The sequence below is a fragment of the Mauremys reevesii genome, linkage group 4 (assembly GCF_016161935.1).
Source record: "Mauremys reevesii isolate NIE-2019 linkage group 4, ASM1616193v1, whole genome shotgun sequence".
Lineage (NCBI taxonomy): Eukaryota > Metazoa > Chordata > Testudines > Geoemydidae > Mauremys > Mauremys reevesii.
Genome location: NC_052626.1, coordinates 91,732,318 through 91,758,677, shown reverse-complemented (window position 1 = coordinate 91,758,677; position 26,360 = coordinate 91,732,318). Strand labels below are relative to the sequence as shown.

At 43.8% G+C, this 26,360-nt stretch overlaps 1 long non-coding RNA gene across 1 annotated transcript; it reads right to left on the bottom strand.

Annotated features, from left to right (window-relative positions):
* Positions 1 to 1,763: 1,763 nt before the first annotated feature.
* On the bottom strand, positions 1,764 to 26,360 carry LOC120404227. Its single transcript, XR_005597872.1, has 4 exons — positions 26,238 to 26,360; positions 23,303 to 23,374; positions 2,851 to 2,942; positions 1,764 to 1,937 (listed from the first exon to the last, which is right to left on the bottom strand). It is a non-coding gene; the product is annotated as an uncharacterized LOC120404227 (long non-coding RNA).

Below are 26,360 nucleotides of genomic sequence, written 5' to 3'. Positions count from 1 at the left end.
AAGTATATCAAAAGATCCTTTGCTTCTGACAGGCTCTGTGCACTGCATGTGCCATGAGACAAGCAACTTTTGCCCTAGTAATTACTTATGTATGGTGATAACCATAGCAACATCCCAGGTAGATAATGTCATGCAAATTACTGCAGCTCCGGGGGTAGAAGATGTTAATACAGCATGTACTTGCACCCTGGTCTTCAACATTTTGCAGAGACTTCCCCGCCCGCCCCCCCGAATACATGTTGTTTTAAAATTTGATTTCAACCTCCTCACTATGATCAAAAGGGAGAATAAGTCCTCGTCCTAGTTTCTCATTGATATTCACATAGAGGGAGAGTAGGAAAGTCCTTCTGTGGTTCTGTCCTGAATAATTTTGTATGCATAGTGGAACTTCCATAGTGTGCATAGGGCATTAAAGTCCAGATACTTGGGTACATTTTGGAAGCACAGGTTCTGCATAAGTAAAACTGAAGTGGGGGATGAACCTTGGCAGGGGGTTAACCACAGATGTTTTCACTGAGGTGTAAACCTCCCCAAATCATTTACAGAGATGATGGGAAAGTGGCTTTGCTTTTCAAAGCATCCTGCTGTGGCTGAAGCCTTAGCAGAGCCAATTTATTGCCACCAAAATGAAGAAAGCAGAGAGGAAGCTGCTAAAAGTTACTACTCCTTTTGAGTCACAATCAGAGCACTAGCGTGCACACGCACACACACACACACACACACACACACACACACTGAGAGTGATAAATCTATACAGATTCTAATCTGCCTATAAGCTACTCCATGTGTGACTTTAGTTATAACATTGTGAGATTATAATAGAAATAACTTTAGATATAACTAGTGGCTTTTGTTAAAGAGGTAGAGACCAAAGCAGGAAAAGGTAAAGGTTTTCTTTTTATGGTAAAGAATGTGATCCACTGATTAATTTCACCTTTCTAGTTAAATATTGGTAATGTGAGTATTATTCCTGTGATCAGTGTCACAAGTACTGATTGCCAAAGGCTGATCTGTCCCAGACCATTAAGTCATGATATTTCCATTAATGAGAGAGTAAGATTTTAAAGAGGACTTTCTGGTAACTTTCAGATTCAGAGTCTGCTAGGAGCTGAAAGAGATACATGTAGCTAGATTCCAATTTGCAAGCAAGATACTGTCAGAACAAATTGAACTATTTATCAGGCCAGCATTGAACAGGCTCTATCATAAAAATACAAACTCCAACTTGTGCTTCTTGTGGTAGAAAATGGAGACTGAATTAGTGAAATAATTGAACAACCTGATTTACCCCAAAGGTAGTAAAGTTGGAAAGTGTAAATTAAATGGAGTTAAAATATTAGTAATCTGTATCCTCGAGTGTATGGTACAGAGAGATTGTGAACTGTTAATTTACAGATCTGCCTGTAAAGGCCAGGTTGGAAGGCTTAATCTTTTTCTTTCTTATTTATATTTGAGGAAAGACCTAGTACTTTGGTCACTGGGCCACATACTGGTCAGTCATGCCAGCATAGATCTGGAGTAGCTCTATTAACTTCAGTGAAATCTGAGAGCAGAATTTAGCCCATTTACTGTTAATCAAGTCTGTTGTTAAACCTCCTAACAGTGCTCAGGGCTACAAAGGTCCCTGACTTGAGCTAGAGATTTTGAACAAAAATCTAATGAAATGTCTATTTAATAAAAATGGACTGCACCACAAAGAAACTTACAAACTCAGTGATCTAATTTATTTGACAGAGACTGTTGAAAGTAATTGACAGCTGGAGTTTTGTCTACTTTTATCGACCTTGCATAGACCATACACTTATTTGCCATTTCTTTCTTTCTCTGTCTTCAGTCTTAAAAATCTTGCAGTGGTGCCTTGAGGGTGGTCTCTCACCAGACTCCAGATGACAATGAAGAGAATGGTGAATTCCTTCAGTTTCCAGGGACTAGATAAACTTGGAATCAATGAAAGTGAAGAACCTTTTCAAAATGAAGTTTCTAATATTTGCACCCCTGAAACCTTCTGAAACCAGTTGGCCAGTTTGTTCTGGTGATAATTATCCATCTCTTTGGGGGTTTTTTCCCCCCATTCTGAGGTTGACTTCTCTGGAGAAATACTGAACTCGTTCAGGGAGGGACAATATCTTTCAAAATAAACATAGCTAATTTTCAAGAGGTTGTGCAGTCTCAGTCTGATGGCAGGCCTCCAGCAGCTGCATAATACCATGTTTTACCCCCCCCCCAGGGGCCCCCCTCTACTTTGGTATTTAGAGTATAGGCTTGTGTTGGAGAGAGATACTCTTAACACTTGAATTAAAAATGAAAGAGACAAGTGTAATATGGAAATGTCTGCCACAACTATTAAGAACTTCTGGGGAAGATTAATAATAACAACAACCCAATACTTAGCACTTCCATAATGACTTCCATCTAAGGATCACAAACCACTTCACAGAAATGAATTGCTTAAGCATCAAAGCACCTTTGTACGGTAGATAAGTATTATCCCCATTTTACAGATGAGAAAACTGCTGCACAAAGAAGGGACTTACAGAAGGTTTACCCAGCAGGTTGGTGCCACATGTGCAATTAAGATCCACAGTTTTATGACTCTCAGTCCCCTGCTCTAACCATTAAACAATGTTGTTTCCCTAACTATACTTCACAGCTTAAACCTTTGTTTTTGTTTTTTGTTAAAAGTTGTCAAGGGAAGAGTCTGCCAGTATGTGAAAGTGCTATGTTGATCAGATATACAAGTTAGCAAAGCACCTATGTCTTAACAGGTGGCTAAAAAATAAAAATTGGAACTATATGTCAAAATGATGCATGTTGAATAGAGAATGATTTATGTGGATAATTTTTATTTACTTTTCCTCCTCCTCACAGTTTCCTGCCTCACTGGCTGCTCACTTTTGCTTGCTGTTCCAGGAAACTTTGCATTATCACATGCAGCAACACACCTGAAGAGAGAAATTCTTTTGTCATTAGTAATAATTATAAAACCAATTCTATGATAAACCTGTTCTTGACCACAACCACTCCCTCTTGAAACTAGAAGTCTCTCTCTCTCTCTCTCTCTCACACACACACACACACTCTCTCTCTCTCTCTCTCTCTCTCCCATCTATTGAATGCTTTAATCAAGGGTGACTTCACCATGCACAAAGGCCAAATATAAATGGGTTTTGTGCAGGAAACTACATAGGCACTGCGAGGAGGTGGCCTTTGGGCCCACAAAGACCATAGCTACAGGGAAAATTCAGCTTTCATTTGTAGCTCTGTTCTTTCACAAAATATCATTAGAATTGAAAACTGCTTGCTCGGTTTGAAAGTTTGTCACTGATTTATTTCCCGATTCCTCTTTCTCCCCTGCCTCAGTCCCTTTACCCTACCACCACCAGAAGGGGGCTGAACTGAGGCTGACTCAGCTGGGATCCCTGAAGACTAACATGAAAACAAAGCCTCCAAGGAGGAAGTCTGGAGGTGCTGCTCCACTCCAGAGCAGGAACCTTTGCCAGGTACCCAAACTCCAGCTGAGGGTATCGTGATGGGCCCTGTTGGACTGTTAAAGCAGTGAACCTGGGGAGGGCTGCAGGACATTACTGAAGACATTGAGATAGTCCTGGTTGGACCGTATACTCTGGAAGGGGTTTGTATTGTTTTCGCACACAGACTGTTTGTGACTCAGCCGGAGGACTGAGTCACTGAAGACCCTCCTGATGAGTGCAGTGTCCAATGGGACACTATGAGTGGAGAAACTGAGAAAAATTGCAGGCATGCACACAATTGGGTCGGGGTGCTCACAAGAGGTGGGTGCCACCCCATTACAGTGTGGAAATAAGTTGCTGTCACACATTCTGTGCATTTGGGAAGTTATTCTGCCTTTCAGATGATCATTTCACTGTTAAGGTTTTGCAGTAGAGTCCAAGTTTGATTAAGTTGGGGTACACATTGCTTGTTGACAGCCTTATGAAGCCTTGGAATACGTTATTAACAGTGATGTAGGCAATAGGAAGTTGCAGAGGAATGGCCAATTCTTTCCCCTTAACTTCTTATGTCTGTATTTTTAAGATTTTGGGTGGATGGGATGTGTCCTGCCACAACCTTAACTGTCAGTAAATGTAGTTTTTGTTTGCTAATAAAATCTAATAACTATAAACCCCTGAAGTAATGCCACTTCAGAAGTGAAACATATTGGTGATTATAAGGACCTCATCCAAAGCCCGCTGTAATCAATGGAAAGGGCTCTACTGCTGTCAGTAGGTTTGGTTCAGCTCCTAGCTGTGCAAAGTAACACTGCACAACAGTTTAGGACAGAAAGTGAAGAATACCATAAACTAGAAAAATCTACATTTGAATTCTTTTTGGATCACTAAGGTCATTTCAAAGAAAAATTATAAACAAATAATAAACTACACAGACACTTAAATACCCAAGTAATGTACATTACTATAATAATGGAGAAGGCTGCTCTTTTAAACAAACAAATGAAATTGAAATGGGCATCTCAACTGAATTGTACTTAATATCACATTCAAATTCTTTGTCCTTTAGATCTTTAAAATTCTAACTTGACTGTTAAGGATGCAAAAGTTTAATTAGACAAAAGCTTGCTCGCAAGAGGAAACAAATCATCTAAATTTCTTCAGACAATAACATATGAACATCTAGAGACTTGTTTGAAAGATTTCATGCAATGCCTTGCACATTTAACTCATGTTTGCACACAATAAAAGTTTTATGAGGTTCGTAGTATATTGGCTGTTCATAATTTACAAGCCAGTCAAACAGAATACACAATAGTTGCAAAGTTCTAATTTTGTGTTTGTGTGTAAGCACAAACTTGCAAAAAGGGTTGGTACCTTTAAAAATGGGAATGTGGATTTCCCTTAATTAACAATTATCTTGTTTTTGTTTTTCAGCTATCAAAGCTGCAACACACCAGCTCTTAATTCATCACATGTATAGTGGTGTAGTAGGTATAGAAAGCTGCAACTTCTATAGAAACACATATTAGCAAGTGCCAGAGCTGTGAAGTGAGTAGAAGATTATTTAGTTTATCTAAATAATCTGATAGCTATAGTACACAGTTGTAAATGTCAATGAGCCAGACAGGCTAATTCCTTGCTTGTGAAGTAGTGTTAGTATGCACATTATATGTGGTTTATGCTAAAATATAAATACAGGATTACCTCTTAGGTCGTGAAATGGAATTGTATATGAAATAAACATTACATCGAGGGTCCTCCATGACTGAAAACTGTTTATGTCAAATACAGTTAGTTTAGTAGGGTTGATGGGCTTTATTCAAGGTTCCTAGAATTTATCTGCCAACCATAAATAATTATTTAACAACTAATAGGGCAAGGCCAGAAATATAATAGCTTTTATGTTGAAATTAACATCAAGTGATCTGTAGACATCTGCTCAGCAAGCCAAACGTAGTCCACGTGTTGTATGTTTTGCATCACTGCCTCAAAATAACAAGCGGCGTTTATATTTGGAGGGGCAGTTTTCCTTGTTAAAATGAAGAAAAAAAAATACACTGATAGAAAAATCACTTGCACTATTAGGATCAAATGTGTGGTGAACATTAAATAGCCTTACAAATTTAAATAATGCTTGATGTAGAGATTTCAGGTTTGCAGATGCTCTTGTTTCCTGATGTGGAGGCAGTGTTGGTCAAAAATAAAAAGAAGTGGCTCTGGTTGTCAGAAAAAATTGTTACCCCTGGGCTGAGGGAGTTTAGCTATTCAAGCTCAGCTGCGGTCTAGAGAGTGTGGAAGCCTAGACCTCAGCAAACTGGGCCTGTTTTTTCCAAAATAATCAAAAAGACAGATTTCCAGAAGGGGACTGAAAATGTGATGTGGGAATGGTCCTTCCTAAAAGAACCAACAAAGCTGTATCTTCTAGAGGGTCTGTGCAACCCACACTGTCTTGTATATGGTCTAAAGTGGATATTCCAGTCCGTTCACCTAGACCGCTGCTTCAATTCCCACTGGCTTCCAGAGCCATTGCAGGTACTCGTCACTGTTCAGAACCACATCCTCATTACTTTGAACTTTCACTGGGGCCCTGACCTTCTTTCTGCTTTTAACTGAAAAGTATTAAAGAGTTTCCAAGTTGCTGAGTTGCATGGTTTGTTAGGGAAGGTCTGTAAAATGCAGGAACTGCAAAAGCAATCTTATTTGCTTTATGCAAGAATTGACAGATTTCCATTGTAGCTGTCAATAGTTAACGTTTTTATTTCTGTATTTACTTTTATTAATGAAAAGAATAAATCAATATAACTTTTTTGACTAACCTGAACAATAATGAATGAATAAATTAGCAAATGGTAAAGGCTAACCACCTAAGATAGTACCATCCCAAAACACAATTAACGTATGTAGAAATGGAGCTGACGTTAGTAACCAGGCCTGTTTTGGATGGTACAATAGGAGATTCAAGGCTGTGGCTTGCCATTGAAACAAAATATAATGCTCTGACTCAGAACATGCCACTCTATGGCATGGGGTTATGTCTACACAGCAATGTAAGCCTGTCTGTGGGCCTTGGCTCAAGGCTACCCCACCCTTGCATCTATGCTGACCCAGGGTCCCAGGACCCTGGCAGGAGGGTCCGAGCTCAAGTCAAGGCAGGACCTAGGGCAGGGGTTGGCAACCTACGGCACGCATGCCACCTTTGGCGCGTGAGCCAATTTTTGCCTGGCACGCAGCTGCCAGCCATGCTCAGCGCGTGGCCAGCTGAGTGAACGGAACCCCAGGCTGGCAGAGGCTGAGCGGGGCCGGCGGCTGGGACCGCAGACCAGCGGCAGGTGCGCCCTCTGGGTCCCCCCTCACTGTGCTTGGGTTCTGTGGATCCCAGGAATGTGAGCCGCCGGGGCACGGGGCCCTCAGCCTGCTGCGGGAGGGGCAGCGGCAGCAGCTCACACTCCCGGGAGCCGCAGAGCCTGAGCGTGGTGAGGGAGGAGCTGGGGGGCGCACGGGGGCCGCCGCCCGCATGCATCCGCTGCAGCCCGGCCAGGCGCATCCCCTGGCTCCCCCTTCACCGCGCTCGGGTTCTGCGGCTCCCGGACATGTGAGCCGCCGCCACTGCCCCTGTTGCAGCTCCCCCTGCTCTCCCCCCCCGCCCGCTGCCTCAGCACTCCACGTGGAGCCAGCGTTGGACCGGCATGGGCCTGGTAAGGGGAGTCCCGGGGGCAGTCAAGGAGCAGGGGGAGGATTGGATGGGTTGGGAGTTCTGGGAGTCCTGTCAGGGGGCAAGGAGTGGTTAGATGGGGCATGGGAGTCCCAGGGGTCTGTCTGGGGGCGGGGGTGTGGATAAGGGTTGGGGCAGTCAGGGGACAGGTAGGGGGTAGGGTCCTAGGGGAGCAGTTAGGTTGGGGGGGTCTCAGGAGGGGGCAGACAGGGGACAAGGAGCAGGGGGGGTTGGGGGTTCTGACCGGGGCAATCGGGGTGGGAAGTGGGAGGGAGTGGATGGAGGCGGGGTTAGGGCAGGGCTCTCCCCTCTTTTTTTCATTGCTGAAATATGGTAACCCTAGGCAAGGGGGGAGCCTGGGGGTGCATGGGGGCTGGCACCCACATACATCCACTGCAGCCTGCAGGAGCCCCCGGGGGGGGGCGCCAGGCCACAGCCTGGGCAGGAGGAGCAGGGCGGGGGCGCAGCTGCTCCCCGCTAGTGATGCCACCGCCTTTGCAGAGCTGCTGCCCCCCTGCACCGTGCCAACTCCTCCATGGCTGGGGCTCGCTGCTGCCGCAAGCGGGTCGCTCTGGCTCTCCAGTGCCACCGGAAGGCGGCTCCTCCCTGCCGAGCTGCTGCAGTGGCCCAAGCCCGGCAAAGCCAGTGAGTGGACTCAGGGCGGGGGCCACCTGGGTGGGGGGGGAGGGCTTGCGGGGGGGACTGTGCACCCTCCAGGGGAGTTCAGGGGGCAGGGACAGGGGAACCTGGTCTGGGGAGCAGCCCCTGGGCATGGCTGGCCCCTGGGGTCTATAAAGGCTCATTGGGATTTGCCCCTCAATGAACCAGTGTGCGGGGGGGGGGGTTTACAAGGTGGAAGTTTTGCCTAAGGCGCAAAATATCCTTGTACCGGCCCTGCCCCAGGGGGTGTGTGCGCCCCAGGTTAAGAGCCACTGCACTAAACTGATAAGATCTGCATTTTAATTTAATTTTAAATGAAGCTTCTTAAACATTTTTTAAAAACTTGTTTACTTTACATACAACAATGGTTTATACACTTAGAGAGACCTTCTAAAAACATTAAAATGTATTATCGGCACGTGAAACCTTAAATTAGAGTGAATAAATGAAGACTTGGCACACCACTTCTGAAAGGTTGCCGACCCCTGACCTAGAGTCTGACCCCTATTGCTTTGCAGTGTAGCTACAGTCCAGCTTGACTCAGGTCCTGGGAGTGAGCCAGACGTATCCACAACTCCATGAGACAACTTCCTTTGTCCTCTCTATCTCAACAATCTGCATCGATTCTATTGAAAATGGAAACTGCCCCCCACTTCTCCCCATAGGCAATTGGCGGCAGCAGCAATTCAGGCTAGCATTAACCAGTTGTCTTCTGATCGTGGATCTGCAAGAAAACTATCAGAGAGCCTCCTGGGTTTGCAAAGGAGAGCAAACCAAGCAAGACATTTGCAAAACAAGCTGCTTCCTTGTAGCATACAGGGCAGGCAGTAAAGTTTTTCCATGATGCACCACATTCCTAGAGCTAGAATGGCCACATTTTGGGAGGGGTGTGTGCTAGGGATTCTGGGATGCGGTTACTTTGAGATGCAGATCTCCACACTGCAGTTTGGACACCAGATCCCTAGGTTCAAGCAGAGGTCAGAAAAATTCTTAACCCAGGGTTAAAATACAATGTGGACTCTTAAGCCCAGGGTCCCCTAACATGGGTCAGCTGACGTGACTCCCACTACCCTAGGCTTACAGTTCAGTGTAGACACCCTGGGAAGTCCACTTCCATTGAACTCAGTAGAAGTTTTGCTATTGACTTCAGTGTAAATAGGCTTTTTTGAAGGAAAGGAGGATCAGATCCTCTGCTACCCTCACTTTCTCTGCCTCAACGCCAGAGAACGTCAGGGGGGGCAAGTGAGGCAATTTGCCCCAGGCCCCCACAAGAGTTTTTCGGGGCCTCTGGAGCTGGGTCCTTCACTCGCTCCGGGGGCCTTGGAAAACTCTCGCCGGGCCTGGGCCCCCGGAGCTTCCGCTCCGGGTCTTCAGCGGCGGGAGGGTCCTTCCACTCCCGAGTGGAAGGACCCCCCGCTGCCGAATTACCGCTGAAGTGGGACCTGCCGCCAAAGTGCTGGGTCCCGCTTCGGCAGTAATTCGGCGGCGGGGGGCCCGTGCCGCGGGTCTTTGGGGCACTTTGGTGGCGGGTCCCGGAGCAGAAGGACCCCCCTCCAAATCACTGCCAAAGCGAGGGCCCCCCGCCACTGAAGACCCCAGTCCTCCTGAATCCTCTGGGCAGCCCTGGAGTACGTTAGAGCAATTTAGGGCTGCTGTACCTTACACTAGCTGTCCAGGTCTCCAAAGGTCTGATGGGGAGGGCATAGAGGAATACATAGTGCTCTGGCCAAACCCCACCTGCTCCCTGTGACTGGGACTGCAGGAACGAAGCACAGTATTGGTCTAGGCAAGCTCTACACCCACTGCTGACTCCTCCCACCAAGCAAGTGACAAGTAGTCTCTTTTCTCTTGGCAGTGACTGGGTAGTGCAAAGGTAGTGGAATGGGCCAGAAAAGCTGGCCGGGGATGAAAAAAGGCTGGCTTGGTTAATCTAAGACATTTCCCCAAGGAGCCAGATTGTGATTTTGATGTTCCCTGGAGCATTTCCAAACTACACATGAATAACAAGAAGAAATTCCCTTGGTGTGAAATTTACCTTGTTGTGAAGGACCCATGCTAGACTTTCTGTAGCACCTTAGCTCACCAGTTGGGCTTCAGAGGGGCAGGGAGCTGCTGAGAGGAGGAACTGTTTTCTCACTCATCCCACATAACCCTCCACAGAGAGCAATATTGAGGATTGGCTGGGGGAGGAGCTATGAGGTCCATCATTCTTTAGATATAGCAGCCCTAACACTGGCACAAGTGGTGAGGTGAGGCTGTGGACATTGCTCCAACTTTGTGAACTGGAATAATGCCCTTGGCAGGGCTGCATTGCAGCCCTGCACCTAATTTGGTGGGGCGGGTTGGGTTTTGCCTCCCTACCCCATATGATTCTGATGACTCAGGTTTTATGTGGATGAAGTGAACAGTGACTTAAATGAAGTGGTGCATAACTTGCTATTAGAACTCAAGCTTTAGAGCTACACTGAGGATTCATAATAGCCTATTTTGCTGCACCAAAATGATTAAATTACCCTATATAGTACAGAATACATGGCAAAGCTGTAATTTTTATATGATTCAGAATGCGACATTATTGTATTTCAGCACGGGCAACAGTGTAATTTCCACACAGTCACTGCTTTGTCTTCCATGAAAAACAAACTCTCGACAAGCAGATGCAAAAAGTCTGCTGAAGATTTAGTATTATTGATGTTTACGGTATTTATTGTGGTGCTGCCTATTAATTACTGCATTTAGAGCACCCCCATCTTCTGTGAGGGGTGGGCGTCTATTTGGAAAGATGCTTCTCGAGAAAGTGTTGACACTAATTCAGCATCACTGTGTTTCTAAAGACTTTTGGGGCTGATTCTGCTTTGATGTGCCAGTGCAAATCAGGACTAACTCCACTGAAGAAAATGGGGTAAAGTTGGGATGAGAGAAGAATCAGACCCTTTGATTTCAACGATTCCTTACAATTCTGCCCTAGTACAGGCTGGTGGAGAATGGGACACTATTGATCCCCAGTTTTCATATCTGAGGGTGAGCAGAAAGCATGAGGGGTGTTATTCTTAGGGTACGTCTACACTATGGGACTATTCCGAATTTGCATAAACCGGTTTTGTAAAACAGATTGTATAAAATCGAGTGCGCGCGGCCACACTAAACACATTAAATCGGTGGTGTGCGTCCACGGTCCGAGGCTAGCATCAACTTCTGGAGCGTTGCACTGTGGGTAGCTATTCCGTAGCTATCCCATAGTTCCCGCAGCCTCCCCCGCCCCTTGGAATTTCCGGGTTGAGATCCCAGTGCCTGATGGGGCAATAATCATTGTCGCAGGTGGTTCTGGGTAAATGTCGTCAGTCACTCCTTCCTCTGGGAAAGCAACGGCAGACAAGCATTTCGCGCCTTTTTTCCCTGGATTGCCCTGGCAGATGCCATAGCATGGCAATCATGGAGCCTGTTTTGCCTTTTGTGACTGTCACCGTATGTGTACTAGATGCCGCTGACAGAGGCGATTCAGCAGCGCTATACAGCAGCATGCTTTTGCTTTTGCATGACAGCAGAGATGGTTATCAGCCATACTGTACCATCTACCAATCCATAAATTGGTAATAAGATGATCATGGCTACCAGTCCTTTTGCACTGTTCCATTTGCTGTCATAAGTGCCCCTGGCTGCTCTTAGCCAGGGGCGCAAAAGCCAAAATTGGGAATGACTCCCTGAGTCAATCCCTCCTTTTTGGTATCTAAAAATAGAATCAGTCCTGCCTAGAATATGGGCAAGTGTACTAGAGAACCACTGTATCAGAGAACCAGAGAGCACAGCTGCTCTGTGTCAGATCCTGCAGAAATTATGAGCTGTATTCTATTCACAGGGGGTGCTCCTGCAACAACCCCACCTGTTGATTCCGTTCTTCCGTCAGCCTTCCTGGGCTACCGTAGCATTGTCCCCCCACTTGTGTGATGAAGTAATAAAGAATGCAGGAATAAGGCACATTGACTTGTTAGTGAGATATGAGTGGAAGGCAGCCTCCAGCTGCTATGATAGTCCAGACAGGACAGTAAGGAGTGTGTAGGAGAGGAGCCCAGCATCCCTCTGCTAGTTCAGGGGCACTTGAATCTTTTCTTTACACATGAAGGGTGGGGGCTGATGGAGCTCAGCCCCCTGTTGCTATGACGACGATGGTTATCAGCCATACTGTACCATCTACCAGGAAAAATTAGGACCAGGTGCCCTTGATCGACCTAACAGATGCTAGTCAGGATGGTTACCAGTCCTTTTGCACTGCCCCATGTGCCAATAGGCTGATGACGAGGACGGGTACCGGTCGTATTGTACCATCAGCCAGCCATAGCGTGGGGGGAGCAAGGATGTTGGTGTTGAGTGCTGCACCATCGCGTCTATCTGCAGCATTCAGTAAAGATAGGGTGACATGTAAAAGAGTCAAGAGAGGATTGTTTTCCCTTTCACTTCTGGGGGTGGGGGGGGTGCGTAAATTGCCGAGCTATGCCCTGACCCACCGCGGACACTGTTTTTGACCCTAGAAGCATTTGGAGCTCAGCCAAGAATGCAAATGCTTTTCAGAGACTGCAGGAACTGTGGGATAGCTTGAGTCCTCCAGTCCATGAGCGTCCATTTGATTCTTTGGCTTTCCGTTATGCTTGTCACGCAGCAGTGCGCTGAGCCCCTGCTATGGCATCTGTCTGGAGATATTTAAAAAATGATTTTGAATTTCGTCTTCTGTAACGGAGCGCTGATAGAACAGATTTGCCTGCCCTTACAGTGATCACGTCCGCATCGTCCATGTGGGAGCTCTTTCTTTATTTTGATTTTTAACTGCATCACCACCCGTGCTGATCAGAGCTCCACGCTGGGCAAACGAAATATTCAAAAGTTCGCGGGGATTTTCCTGGCTACCTGGCCACTGCATCCGAGTTCAGATTGCTGTCCAGAGCGGTCAGTGGTGCACTGTGGGATACCACCCGGAGGCCAATACCGTCGATCTGCGGCCACACTAACCCCAATCCGATATGGTAATACCGATATTAGCCCTACTCCTCTCGTTAGGGAGGAGTACAGAAACCGGTTTAAAGAGCCCTTTATACCGATATAAAGGGCCTCTTAATGTGGACGGTTGTGGCGTTAAATCGGTTTTACGCTCCTAAAACCGGTTTAAACGCATAGTGTAGACCAGGCCTTATATTCTACCAGGCCAAATACTGTTCAGTATTCCACTGCTGTTATGGAGGCTGGGTCTGTCATTTAGAATCTGTTTGCATGGTGTCTGAGCCGAGGGGGCTCTGATAGCTAGCCTCTGCCAGAATACAAATATTTCTGCTTCTCCCCTCTCTCTGGTGGGCCTAATGCTGGTTCTATGTATTTGGACAGTAAGTGTGAAAATCACTTGATGGAAGGGCACCAGTTTCTTCAGTCAGTTTCCTCTCAGCACCAGCTGCAGCACAAGACACCAGCTGATCAGATTCTTCCCTTCACACTCCCCCTACTCTCACCCCTTAAAAAAGAAAAACTGGTGTTACTGCCACAGTTCCGGTCCCAACACTTTTGCCAGCTGTGGGCACTCTTGTGAAGTTTCAATGTGTGCCAATTCCTATGAAAGGGGTGTCAGAGGATCCACTCCCAACTCTTGGCACCAGCCCCCACCCCCGACTGACCCCTCCCGGACTGTGCTTGCCTGTGTAAAAATTGTGCTGTTGGCTCCTTCTGGCATACATTGAGGCTGTCTGTGCACTGTATTGTAATACAGTTTTATTTCACAGGGGTTTTATGGAGGATGGGAGGGCTTATCTGGTGCTAATTTTAGTGTCTTTCAACTCAGTGTGCTGTTTATGAAGTGTGACATCAAACAGATGATCTGCCCTCTAGGAAAACTATGGTAGATAATGGCCTAAGAATTTCCCAGTGTGGCTGGTGTTTCATGCATCTGTCTCTGACTGTGATCTCTTTGGGGCAGGTGCTCTGTTATCTCTGATTTATATACATTGTCAGTGATAAATAAACAAGGCTAACTCTTACTGTTATCACGGGAAGAGACAAAGAGAAAAATGGACTTGACATTTCGTGTCATTTAAAAGATGTTGCTGTTTGGGTTGCTGTGAGAATGCCCCGTGTTACTCCTGGGTGGCAGTAAAGGGCAAGGTCACCTGCTGCAGGCATATTAAAATGAGTGTTCTACAGCCAGCCATGACTCATGAGAGTTGTTGGCCGGCCAGCCGGCCGGCCGTGGAGTGAGTGCTGTTGGAGGATGATATCACAAAGGAATTTCAGCATGGTGATGCTGAGCACTGCCACACCTAACTTTTAGGCACCTGGAAAATCACTGGGATTCACAAGGCTTGAGTTCTGTACCTACGCACCTTATACAATGACTGGGTGGGGACAGATTGGCACCCAAGAATGGGATTCACAAAAGCCTTCCTACTTGGTGACTCCTTGCCTAAACTAGCCAATGGGAGATGCTAACCAGAGGGATATGTGCTAAGCCCGGCCCCTCTCTTGGAGATAAATGCCAACGTCCAGGCTTCCGGGGAGACTTGAGCCGGGGTCTCCCACATCCCCAGTAAGTATCCTAACTAATGGGCTAAAGTTTCTGAAGGAGTTCCTTCTGCTCTTCCTCCTCCTCCTCATCCCCTCCCCAGGTCATTTTGTGTAAGCTCTGACCCTTTTCTGTGCTTTGGCATCACTTGTATAGGTTGTTGTGGCAGTGAAGTCCCACTGAATCGAACCAAACATCTGGGACAATCCAGATGTTGTTCACTTGTAATTAGGGTGACGGTGAAGAAAATATTGGGACACATGGCAGGGGGGTCCGCCGGCGGAGCAAAAAACCACAGTGCTGCTGGCAGAGCGAAATTTTGGGACAAATTGCATCCTGACCAAAGATCGGTCGGGATGCGGGACAACCGCCCAAATATCGGGACGGTCCCAATTTTATCGGGACGTCTGGTCACCCTACTTGTAATCAAGTGAAAATCTCTCACCTCTGAACTACTTCTGCTTTACAGTACATCTAGAGCCTGTTCCTGCACCCCTTATGTGAATAGTTTCAACAACTTCAATGCCACTTTTCATGAAATGTAATCTCAATGTTTGGGCTAAGAAATTGTGATTCAATGGTACCTTCCTGGATACCAGTTTGAACGCACTTCCCACAACCCTGTTAACTCTATTAAGATTTGGTTAGTAAGGTTAACAAGGTGAAGGTTTATTAAGGTTACATGAATGTAACTGCACACAGAATTGGGTTTTCTTGTATTTAGAATTAATTGACTTTGCTCTGCAATGTCTGGTATGATTTGTCACACTTTATATGTAGGATGGAGCAATACATTTAAAACCCAAACCTCAGCTGGTTGTATTAAAGCCAACAGAGCTTTGCCAATTTACACAAAGCTGAGGATCTGACCCAGATGCGGTATGAAATTAGGGCCAATATTTTCAAACCTGGGTGCCTAAAATCAGTCACCTAAATATTTACTTATCCACTTATATAAAAGTGGATTGATTTCCAGAATTCCCACAAATCTCATTGAGGCCAATGGGAGCTAGAGGTGAACAGTGTTTTTCAAAATCAAGCTGATATTTTTATTTAAGTGCCTACATATGGATTTAGGAGCCTAACTTTACACATCCAGGTTTGAAAATATCGCCCTGTATCCTTTTCACTTCAGTTTCAAGATTGAAATGACATTATTAACTGCAACTATCCCTTCTAGTCAAGGCTGACACTGCAGTAGCTCCACCTGCTGGAGGATAAAAAGAGAAGAATGTATGTATGTATTTAATTCATTCTGGTTTAAAAGATATAATAGCGTACTTCAAATATTATATTTTAGCAGATTATATTATGCCACTTCTTCAAACAATCCCCCCTTCTCTTCTTTTCCTCATTAATAATACCCACACCCTCCCTCCTGAACTATTATCGTGTGTGTTGCCTTGTATTTGTCTTATCTTATTTAGATTCTAAGCTCTTTGGAGCAGGGCATATGTCTTATCTATGCTTGTAAAGCACTGTGTAAATTTATTCACTATATAAATGTTTGATAATAATAACAATGATCTTTTGTTTTTACTAGCTATGCAGTCACAGTGTTCTGTGTGAATCTAAATGAGGAAAAAAATAGCAATGTTATCACCGAATAATTAGGGTATTTAAGGTGATTTGTAACTAACCTAAGGAGCGCTGCTTTATATATTTGTTTTTCTAAAATAAATAAATAAATCACTGTAAATATCTGCCTGAAAAATGTGAAAGAGAATCTGCTAAAGAGAGACTCCACTGCTGAACTACAATTCTAAAAAAATCAATGGTTAAACTCTATTTGTGGACTCTTTGTTATAGTTATTTATTTATTTTTAAAGTGTTTGATAATTTTAATAATCAGTAATAGCACTTATTAAGCATACTGTATTCACAAAAGAATAAGACAACTTTGGAGCAGGAAATAACTGTTGTGATTCTTTTCTCTCTCACCTTTGCTATTTTTAGACATCAGTTCATTAAGGAACTTAAGCATGTGCCTAACTTTAAGAATATGAGCAGTCTCATTGAAGTCAACAGGAGTATACATCTATTTAAGTATCTTGTTGAATCAGGGCCTAAAACCCTCAATTTTCCTCTTTCAAGAACAAATCTACATTAACTTTGTCAGCATCTCCATAACAACCTTATTTTTAGAACTGTTCCCTAGTCTGCAACGTGACAGTCTACATCGCATCTTGGGATTTGAGATGGTTCAAGCTGCAAAATTTGAGTCTGCAACCAGATTCCAAATATACTATATTTCACAGGCGTTTATACCCATCTCTACCTAGGAATGAGCAATGTGTGGGCTTATATTCCCAAACAAATAACTAAGTTCAGATGGAGCTAAGGTTAAGTGTTTTAGTAACTTAAGAGTAAAAATAAAATGTTTTGGGGTGTTAATTTAATTTCATTTATTAGTGATGTGAATACAGTTCAATTCTGAGAGTATTTTGAGAGGAAAAGGAAAGAGCTTCTTCTGAGTCATCTAATCAATCTGTCGCGGCAAGACTGGTTTATACATACAGCTTTAAAAAGAATCATACTATTTTAAGTGTTTGCATGTTATGCAGTGTGGGAGGAGGACTGTCTCTCTCAAAGGTTTCAGCTACATGTATGGAATGAGTGCTAATAGATGGGGAAGGAGTTCAAAAGTTAACAAAACCAAAAATATTTAGGGCCAGAGTGCTAGCTGGTGTAAGTAGGCATTCATCATAATCAATCATAGTATGATTTGCCTCAGACAGACAGTCTGGCCCTTTAGCTTTTAGGAGAAAGGCTTGGATTTCCTAGACTGGTAAGCTTTTCTGTTTCTGCCTCTAACTGATCCATTTTGTGTCTTTGTGATTAGTGGGTGAAAGTCAGCCAGAGGTGAAAGTACGCTGGTATGGTCTGGTATGGCGTACCGGCAAGAGCCAGTACGCTGTGCCGGACTGCACCAGCTTCCGGGGGGGATTTAAAGGGCCCGGTGCACCGGCCGCTGCGGGGAGCCCCAAGCCCTCTAAATCCCGGCCCCAGCCCAGCTGCCGGAGCTGCGGGGGAGAGGGGATTTAAAGGGCTCAGGGCTCCATTGCGGCCAGAGCCCTGGGCCCTTTAATTCACCCCTGAGCCCTGGGGGTTTCCAGCCACCTCTGCAGCTGGGAGCCCCGGGGTGATTTAAACACCCTGGGGCTCCCAGCCACAGCCCACGCCCAGGGTCTTTAAATCTTGAGAGGCCCTGCCTCTTCCTGTTGAGGCCACGCCTCTTCCGGGTGAGGCCACACACCCCCTCAGGACTCCGGCTGTTCCAGTAAGTCCTGTAAGTTACTTTCACCCCTGAAGTCAGCCATACTTTAAAGACTTAAATGAGTCTCTAGTGGTGCATAGGCCTAGTGCTGGCTTTCTGCATGATGTGAATTAGGGAGAGACTTTTAATTTAGTAAATGTGTCATGGATTGCAGTGATTCCAGAAATGCAATGCATGTACATGCATAACAAAGAAAAGAGGAAAATATGGCTACACTACTTTTTGCTTTTGGAAAGTCCCACCTGAGTGTGTTCGACTTAAATACTTCTCACTGTGACCTCACAAACTGCAATCACCATTCACAGTCCTGTATCGCACATGATGTAAGAAAATGTCAGTTTAAATTATCCTTCTAGGTACATTAGACACTGATTTCATGTTATTACCACATAGCATATAAACAGTGTAAGTGCTTGTTTTACTTATAGACAACTTTATCCTTCACTTCATGGGAATAATAATATTCACTTAACCAAGGGTCTAGCGGGACATCTGTGTGGCAACTAAGTGTTGTGACATGTGTCCTAGTGCCCAAAAAATTCATATGCTACCACTAGGATGTAAATAGGGTTTAAGAATTGTAAACATTTAACCTATTAATAGTCTATCGGTTAAACGGTTAACCCTTAAGGAGTTCACATAGGCGGAGAACTAGGGGTTATGGGGGTGCTGCAGCACCCCCACGTTTTATGCAGCGCTCTGCTGCCGCCCCAGGCCTGCATCCCGGCTGCGGGCACAGGGCCAGCAGCCGGGATGCTGGGCGCCGGGCAGCAGTGAGTTTAATCGTGAACCAAAGCCGATAAGATTGATGCTTATTGGTTAACTGGTTAACCAGTTAAACTTTTACATCTCTCTAGCTACCACAAAACATACTTCTATTTCTGGAAAATGAAAATAGAGGGAATGAGATAACTGAAGTCTGTTTATGGTTTAGGGACTTTTGTAGGCAAGTGGGTCATGCTTTATTATTATAAGGTTTATATAGTTTATGGAAGTTTGATAAATGATTTATAGATGTGCTAAGTGTGTTGCAGACATGGGTATATGCATTATAGAAGGTTAAAAACACATCAATAGAAGGTATTTTAGATAATTAAAAGCCACGGTCTTACACAAACTTATCAGTCAGCTTATTGGCCTATAACAATTGATCAACCATTTATTAAAACATCTATTAAATAGTTTATAAAAGGCTAATAAATTATTATAAGTGGAACCCTATGAGCAAGTGTGACCAGCAGCTTAATAGATGTACATTTACTGTCTTCATGTGGGCTTCTGTCATGTCTGCGTACAGTTTAAGAATGTTCTGTAGGGGAAGAGGAGTGATGTAGGGATGGGCTCAAGCCAAACAAGTTGAGTGGTGCGCTGATCTGGGATTTTGGCTGGGGTTGCTATACTCCAAAAATACTGATCTGAATATTCCCAAAGCTCAGCAGCATTTGGATGTGGCATTTTGGGTTGAGACAGAAAGGAGAACCGGTGGCAGTGTTTGCCAAGTTGAAAGCTAAATGAATATTGAAGAGTTGTGTCAGTTCAACTCTGCCGGTGTGCTCGCAGCAGTGCTGTTTAAATATTGTGACTTTCAGAGAGGTTAGCTTTGCTGGTACACTTACATTTTCTTCAAGTTAAAAAGCAGGCCCTTTGAACAAGAGAGACCATTAAGTAATGTTTAATCGGTGGAAGTATTGCATTGGGGTGGGATTTCCAAAAGCAACAGTTAATGGGAGTTGGGCACGTAACTCTTTTAGATGCTTTTGAAAATACCACCCTTAATTGTTTAATACAATTGAAAAGGAAATATGAGTGACGGCTTCAGGCCAGCCAAATTAAGGACTAAATTTTGCTCTCTGATACCATCTTCAATGAGAGTTGCATGCATTTCTCTGAGGGTGTTGTGTCTGAAAACCCAATCTTGCATAGTGCTAAGCAGCTCCTGGAGGAGCTGATTTCAATGAAAGTCGTTGCTTGCAGGATCAAGCTATTGGAGCATAAATTCTGCAGCTTTATTGGGAATAGCAGTACTGCAATTTCATTGGGAACAACATTACAAAGTCAAGTGGAAGTAACATCACAATTCTACTGCCAACCAGTACGCTCTCTATAAATATCTAGAGATTAACTACTGTTTAAGTAGTAATAAAACTGAAACCTTTCTGATATAATGCCAAATATTTAATAAATGAATGTCAATAGAGCCTATATAAATTTACATTTTCTTATATAAAACTACAATGTTATTTCTGGTCATTCAAGCCTTTTTGAAATCCAACTACATTGTAACATATTTCACAGGATAATTATATACCATTAACTTCTTGCCTTACCTTCCATTCATATCATCATGTGACCCCTTGTTCCAGATATTGCAAAAAAGTGGAACCATCAATTTATCCTATTGCCTTCTTAAGCTCAAAAGCTTTGGAGGTTTGAGTTGAGTAAACTTCCAAAAGTTTAAATGCTTCTCTGAACCTCTTAAATTTGATGCAGGAAATTTTATGGCCCTGTCTTTTGGGAGATTAGACTAGATTATAAAAGTCCCTTATGGCCTTAAAAATCGATGAATCTAGGAGTCAAAATGTGAGCCTCAAACCTGCAAAGACTTACATATGTGCTTAATTTTAAGTATGTAAATACCCTATTGGACTCTGGAAATGTCATGAGAAAATATGCTGCCTCATGAAATTTTATCTTCTGGGCAGGTCAGAAACGTCACAAAACCAACTTTTCTTCTGGTATATTTCTATTTCTAACTCCTTTGAGAGTGAGCACAATTTGGATGTGACATGGAGTGCAGGAAAAAGTCAAATATGAACAAGCAGAAACCCTTATTATCCACTGCCCACATGATGAGTATCTGGAACTTGCATATCTATTTGAATAAGCAGAGGAAAATTTGAGATGTGCCACTCTTATGCCATATGGTTTCTGATCACAAATTCATCTTTAGTATATTGCTGTATGCTTACCAAAAAATGTTCAGTTCATCCAAACCCGTTTTGTGTCATAGCACTTTTTAAAAATCAAATTATTTTTGCCTTTGTGATAGTCTGGTTGCTTAAAAAAACTGAGGTGTTTTCTTTTCTCTCTTTTTTCTTATATTTTATTTTGGAATTTCACCTAGCTTGTTATGAGAACAATTTATTACATTTCTATCTATATTGGAGTATTTTGACAAAGAATGTGAATGAACTTGGTGGTGCATTAAACCAAAGAAATGAAAGATGTTTTTGACTTTAAAGAAAAAGATTAGAAGCACTGTAAAGGATCAAAATATATTATATGCTCTAAGGCCTGATTCAACAAAGCACTTAAGTTTTTTGCTGTATAGGGTTGGGATTATGCTCAGGTTCATTGCTATATTGAGAACTGAGTAGGTCACAAAACTCTTTACTTGTTTCTCTAGAAAATGTTTATTTTTCTTTCTTCTGAAATATGAGCCTAATTTGCTCCTCATTGGTTTTGTGTGATTCATTAGATTCGTTTACCCACAGCTCCACCAGGGAAATTCTTACTGGAGAACGGTGCATTTTGTGCTTGAACACCTCCTAAAAAGAATTTCAACTACAATAAGTTCTGATAGCAGTCCCTGGAAATAGGTCTGTTCTCTGGGTTTCCTACTGTGATTCTTGCTCCTTTTTTTTGTTAAGGCATCAAAAACATTGTAATCTTTCTCCTTTAACAACTTCACAATCAAGTCTCAGTATTTCTTACACAATTTGCATTATTCATGAAGCTCTGCATTAATCAGAAAGACTCAAAGTTTTAAAAGTTTTTATATTTGAACATCTGTCTCTCTTGGTGCATGCACTTGGTTAACAATGGAACATTGCTTGCATGCTCTTCCACATCCTAACTCATCCTTTATTCACATGTGCTTTATGCATTAGACATACTCTCTATTCTTCCTCCCTCTTTATCACTTAGAATATGTATGCTGATGCCAAACAAATTCAAGCAGCAGCAGGTTTTTTTTTTTAAAAGGAGATAATGGAAAAATGATAAAGCGTGGAAGCATTCTGTTTCTTTTAAATACCACAGCCTCATTTGTTTTTCAAACTAGAACAATATTATAAGAGGGTCTTAAGCAAGCCTAACTAGCTGTGTTGAGATAATGTACTTCCATATACCTTTGGTCCAAAGATTGTAAGGGTTTTACAAACATTAACTAACTAGGCCTTATAACATCCTATGAGGTAGGTAACTATATTACACCCATTTTACAGGAGGAAGAATATCACAGTGAGCTGTCTTTTTAAAAGCAGGCCTGAGTCCAGTCCATCTCCCAAGTCCTGGCCCTTTAAGAACAGTTGTTCTGGGATTCGTTGCTTCCCAGAAGGATCCTGTGACAACAGCCTAAAACAAAGCCTGCTGAAGGAAGGGGTCTACGCTATAAAAGAGCTGCCTGCGACTTGGAACAATGAAAGACTTAGGGAGTCTCTATTGTGGTGTGGGGAAGATGCCATGAAAAGGAGATGCGGGGGGAAGGGGTGTGGTCAGAAGCTGGGAAAGGCGCAGAGAGAGGTCTGAGAAGTCTGAGGAAGGAACTCAAAATGGGCTATTGGAAAGAAGCCTGAGAAAATACTGGGGTGAAAGTGCAGGAGGCTGGTAAGTAAGCAAGTGTAGGAAGTGGCCTGAAGAAAAGTGAAGCAGGGGTGTGGAGTGGAGTGGACAGGCACTGAATGGTTGATGTCCCTGGGCCAGAGCCCAAAGTAGACAGGAGCCTCGTCTCCTTATAATACTCCTAGAGGAGGTGTTGAAAACCCTGCAAGGGAAGGGGTTTAAAGAAGAATGTGTGACGTGACAAAGAGATTGGATGGAAGGTTTGGATTTTTGTTTTATTTGGTCTATTTTTTGTAAACTTTCCTTTTCCCTGGAAGGGGAGGTCTTTTGATTTGGCTGGAGAAGTAAAATCATGAATGCACCAACTACACCAATAAAACCTGTCAGCCAGCAGATAAACCAAAGCTGTAACCTGACATTGGGGTGAGGTCAATGACTACAGCAAAGTCATTGAGGAGGTAAGTGACTTGCCTACAGCTATGCAGTGAATATACAGTGGAACTGTATCTCCTAACATCCTTGTGTCAACCTTTTTCTTTGAGGCCCCCGCAAACGTGCTATAAAAACTCCATGGTCCACCTGTGCCACAATAACTGGCTTTCTGCATATAAAAACCAGGTAGCAAGGGGTAGCAAGCAGGGCAATTGCCCAGGGCCCTATGCCACAGGGGGCACCGTTAAGCTAAGTTGCTCAGGCTTCTGCTTCAGCCCCAGGTGGTGGGGCTTAGGGCCCCAGGCTTTCTGTCCTGGGCTCCAGCAAGTATAACACTGGTCCTGATTGGCAGCCCTCCTGAAACTTGCTTGCACCCTCCCACCCCCAAGGGGCGTGGACCCCTGGTTGAGCACTACTGATGTACAGTATATCTCAGCTGCAATGGAGAATACTTTGTTTGCTTCATAAGCTTATTTCATGTTATACTATAATTGATTTACAGCAATAAACTTTGTAGTAGTGAGGAAAATCTAATTAATGAAAGAGATTATTTAGCTAAAAATTTAAAATGGAATGCAAAACAGTGGTCTGTTTATGGGAACTCTAGCATTCCTTGTTCTTGAACTCAGAATATGAATTATCTGCTTTGTTACCTTTTTCTGCTATTTTTCTTGTTCCCATCTAGTATCTGGCTATAAGGCAAACATCCTAACTTACTGATCACCCTGAAAGAAAGGAAGGAGAATAAAAAATGGATATGTGTAGTTAGGAGGAAGTGACTTAAATTCAACTCTTGCTCATGTCAGTGGTACAATTGAAGTTCACTTTCAGATACTCGTGTTCTGTAGAAGCTAATGGAGTTACTCTGGATTTACATCAGTGTCAGTAAAAACAAAGGTTAGCCCACAGACGTCAGTGGGACTATTCATCTGAGCTAGAGCCATGGGAGGAGTTTCCTTGATAGCTCTGGCACACTTAGCATATATGACTTATAGGATCATAGAATCGAAGGACTGGAAGGGACCTTGAGAGATCATCTAGTCCAGTCCCCTGCACTCATGGCAGGGGTTATTATTATCTAGACCATCCCTGACAGATGTTTATATAACTTGCTCTTAAAAATCTCCAATAATGGAGATTTCACAACCTTCCTAAGTAATTTATTCCAGTGCTTAACCACCCAGACAGGAAGTTTTTTGTAATGTCCAACCTAAACTGCCCTCGCTGCAATTTAAGCCCATTGCTTCTTGTCCTATCCTCAGAGGTTAAGAAGAACATTTTTCTCCTTCCTTCTTGTAGCAAACTTTTATGTACTTGAAAACTGTTATGTCCCCTCTCAGACTTCTCTTCTCCAGACTAAACAAACTCAATTTTTTCAATCTTCCCCAGAGGTCATGTTTTCTACACTTTTAATCATTTTTGTTGTGGACAAACTGGAGAAAGTCCAGAGGAGAACATCTTTCCTAAAATGTAGTGCCTAGAACTGGACACAATATTCCAGCCAAGGCCTTATCAGCGTAGAGCAGAAGAATTACTTAACGTGTCTTGCTTATAACACTCCTGCTAATACATGCCAGAATGATGTTTGCTTTTTTTGCAACAGTGTTACACTGTTGACTCATATTTAGCTTGTGTTTCAGTATGGCCCCCAGATCCCTTTCTGCAGTGCTCCATCCTAGGCAGCCATTTCCCACTTTGTATGTGTGTGTAGATGAGCGGACTCACCCCTGTGGCGCCTCCTGTTGGTGACTTCTGGGAATTAGCTCAGTTCCAGCTCCAGAGCACCCTCTGCAGGCCAGTGATCCACCTGTCCTCTGGCCCCCGTGTCCCTCCCTGGACCCGGTGCCCTTTTTCCTGGGGTTCTGCCCCCTGGCAGTAACCCTTCAGTCCTAGGGTCTCCCCTCCCCAGGGAACCCCCACCCACTATTCCCACCTCACCTCAGTATCAGGCTACTGCCAGTCATTGTCTAGCCCCCATGCCCTGGGGCAGACTGCAGTATCAGCCTACTCATCACTGGCAAGGTTGGGTTTGGACCTGCTGCCTTGGCCTACCCCGGGCTGCCTTCTGCAACCCCCAGTACCTGTTAGCCCAATGCTAGGCCACAGCCTGGGGCTTTGCAGGCTAGAGCTCCCCAGCTCCTCTGCCTTTCCCCAGCCCTGCTTCACTCAGGTACCTTGTGTCTAGCTCCCTGCAGCCAGGCCCCTCTCTCTCTACAGAGACTCAGACTGTCTCTCTGTTTGGGCTGCTGGCTCACAGCCTCTTATAGGGGCCAGCTGGGCCTCATTGGGGCATGGCCCCAGCTGCAGCCACTTCCCCCAATCAACGCAGCCTAAAAGCTGCTTTCTCCAGCCACAGCCCCCTCCCAGGGCTGTTTTTACCCTTTCAGGGCAGGAGCGGGGATCCACCCCGCTACAGTATGCAACTGATAGTTTCTTCCTAAGTAGAATACTTCGCATTTTTTCCTCTTGAATTTCATCCTATTTACTTTAGACCAGTTCTCCAGTTTGTCCAGATCATTTTGAATTTTAATCCTGTCCTCCAAAGCACTTGCAACCCCTTCCACCTTGGTATTGTCTGAAAACTTGGAGTGTACTCTCTATGCCATTATCTAAATAATTGATGGAGATATTGAACAGAACCAGACCGAGGACTGATCTCTGTGGGACCTCACTCGATACGCCCTTCCAGCTTGGCTGTGAATCACTGATAACTACTCTCTGGGAATGGTTTTCCAACCAGTAATGCACCCACTTTATAATTACAACCAAAAAAACTATTTCATATGATTGATTGGCTAAAATGGAAGACCAAAGTAAAAATAGAATTCAAAGCAATGCTTTGTGAACATGGATTGAGACACTATTAAGTACACAGGATTTCTCCCAGTGGATCAGACTATTGGTCCATTTAGTCTGGCCTGTGGCTTCCAGCAGTAACCAATACCTGGTGCTTCAGAGGAATGCCTGAGCCTCCCTTGCCACTGCCATAATACACCACCCAACTGTGTAACTCTGTAAATGGAGCACCTTCCTGAACCACCCCTTCATCCCCCACTCCCAGCCAGTTGCCATTTAGCAGAGAACAAATGGTCCTTAACCTCCCATTCCAGATAACTCAAAAATGTCATCATATTTAAAAACAATTCATTGACTTAATCTCTGGTATTTTTCCCCAAGGTAAGCTAATGCCATGTCATTAAACCAATATTTCATAGCATGCTCCTTGATGAGTAAACTAAAAATCAGGATCATATGATAATAAAACTCATTATTCTACTCATATGAAACAAGGAAGCGATTCACCAATCTTCCGTTCTGAAATATTCATAAGTTTTATTTTCTTTTCCTACTGACACAAACAGTCAAAAACCCAGCCTGGAGGAAATGTCCTTCGTTTTTGGAAAATGAGTTGGTAATTTATTCAAATAAATCTGTGTAGTCATTTTGAATTAGCACATTGTGGAATCTACTAATAAAATGAAGTCAGTTTACATTTTAAACAACCTTTAATATTTGTAAAAGTAAATATCCCTTAATTTCTCAGCAATTTAGATGTAATGAAAATTGTCAGAAATTTTAATTTCTCACCATTTAGCTCACTCACAATGGCTGTCAAATAGTCAAGTGATATGACGTAAAGTACTGCTAATCGTTTCAGCACAAGACAGTACTTCAAAGGTAAGGCAAAGGATGTGCAGACACTAATGAAAT